Source organism: Chinchilla lanigera, unplaced genomic scaffold (assembly GCF_000276665.1).
Source record: "Chinchilla lanigera isolate Chin_1 unplaced genomic scaffold, ChiLan1.0 scaffold00012, whole genome shotgun sequence".
In the NCBI taxonomy this organism is placed as follows: domain Eukaryota; kingdom Metazoa; phylum Chordata; class Mammalia; order Rodentia; family Chinchillidae; genus Chinchilla; species Chinchilla lanigera.
Genome location: NW_004955413.1, coordinates 12,416,072 through 12,417,975, shown reverse-complemented (window position 1 = coordinate 12,417,975; position 1,904 = coordinate 12,416,072). Strand labels below are relative to the sequence as shown.

Here is a 1,904-nt window from a genome sequence, read left to right as displayed (position 1 = left end):
TCCATCAGAAGAATATGTCTTTGATCCCTTCTCCTGTCTAATTGGTTGCCAGATACTGCTGTTATCTCTTGCTTTTGCCCCTTTTGCTTAATTCTTCACCATTTTGGGGTCTCCTGACATTTTCTTAAACTACTGTCTCCTGATGGTCTATCTCTATAGCTGCCTTTGTGTCTGTGTTTTGCTATATCTTAATATACCTGCCCACTTCAGTTTATTTACATTACTTCTTTTAAATCTGTCTTGCCAAAGTTGTACAGTAAATAAGACTAGTTGTAATAAGACTAGTACAGTAAACAAGACTAGTTTTTACTGTACCAAGCTCCCTGTAATACTTCAGTCTTTCCAATTTCACTGCTTCAAGTGTCTCTCCTGTTGAATGTCTTTGGACTTTATCAGCACATACAAATCTAAGCTGTCATTTAAGTTTCAGTTTCTCTGCCATAATAAAATAACCTTTATCTTCATTGATACCTCCTCCCTCCTAGTATGCTTTCTCAGGATCTGTTAGGCGCATATTTCTGTTGTATGTTGTAAGCTGTGTGTCTCATGGCTACCAGTATAAGGCTTCTTGTAGGTAGCCTCCGTATCTGAGCTTCACATCTGGCCCAGCCACAAAGCCCTCACTAGTGCTCCCTTTGTGTAAGAGAGGAGCTCAATACTTGTTGTTAAATGATGGAGGAAGTAAGTTTTTGTCTTGCCTGTTGATTTTAAGATTTGTACCAGTAACTCCCCAGTGGTCTGAAAGGTAAAAGGCCACAAGTTTTACTGAAACTAAATTGAAATACTCTGAAAAAGTTTAGTCATGGTGACAGGCAAAATGCACTGTTACTCTGGCAAACATGCCTGTTTTTCAAATTCTCATTCTTTTAAATATGAGCAATGATAATTCCCTTTGAAATTTCGCATATTTCATAAGTAAAGCATTGTGGTAAGGCATTTTGTAACCTTTGAATAGACTGAACTCTGGATGAACAGGCTGACACAAGTGAGAGGACTTCAGTCTCACACCTCTCTTTTCCACCCTGTCTTTAGAGGACAGTTTTCAAGGTTTGTGTGAACAGCCAATTTAGGAGTAAGACAGTGAGATCTTTCTGATACTCTCATTATCTAAAACCTCATGGAAAGGGCCTCGAAAGCGGTGCTTTAGTGCAGTTTTTACCAAATAGCATCATAATTATGAGTATTTTTGTGCCCCTCCCCAAGGTCATGGTGAGCAGCAAGATGGCGTCTGCCAGCAGTTCAGGTGGTCAAGCCATGTATGCCGTTCATAAGGTTGCTTGACAGAAGAACCAGTCCTAAACCAGTGTATGAGAAGCTTTGAGATCAGCAGAGATATCATCTCAGTCTTGTGATTTTGCAGCATTTAAGGGAAATAAATAATCAAGTTGCTGATGAAGGAGGGGCCCCTGGACACAGCAGAAATAATGAAAATATTATTGCAGCGATACAGAAAGAAACTTCCATCTCAAGAAGAAATGGAATTTATTTAACAGGGAGAACCAGAATAATGATTGTGGGTACTGTTTGTCATCGGACACAAGAACTAGCTTCATGGTAAAGGATTTCCCGCCGGATGTGGTGGTGCACACTTACAACTCCAGCACTGAGGCAGGAGGATTGCCATGAGTTGGAGGCCAGCTTCGGCTACGTAGTGAGTTCAAGCCAGCTGGAACTAGTGAGACCTTGTCTCAAAACAAAAACCAAAAACACTTCCAAAATGAAAAATTGTATGTTAAACAACCTTAATAAATATTCTGCAAAAAAAAAGGAAATACAGAAAATTTAGGTGGATACTTGACCCTTCTAATTTATGCATCTTGGTCAGCTTCCCTAATTATTGATATACTTTATACTTATTAAAGCATACATTAAAAAATATTGGCCTAAGAATTTAATTCAAATAG

The 1,904-nt window shown here is 38.9% G+C and overlaps 1 pseudogene; it reads left to right on the top strand.

Moving 5' to 3' along the window:
- The first annotated feature begins 1,206 nt into the window (after nucleotides 1–1,206).
- LOC102006116 lies at nucleotides 1,207–1,508 on the top strand (annotated as a pseudogene).
- Nucleotides 1,509–1,904: the final 396 nt, after the last annotated feature.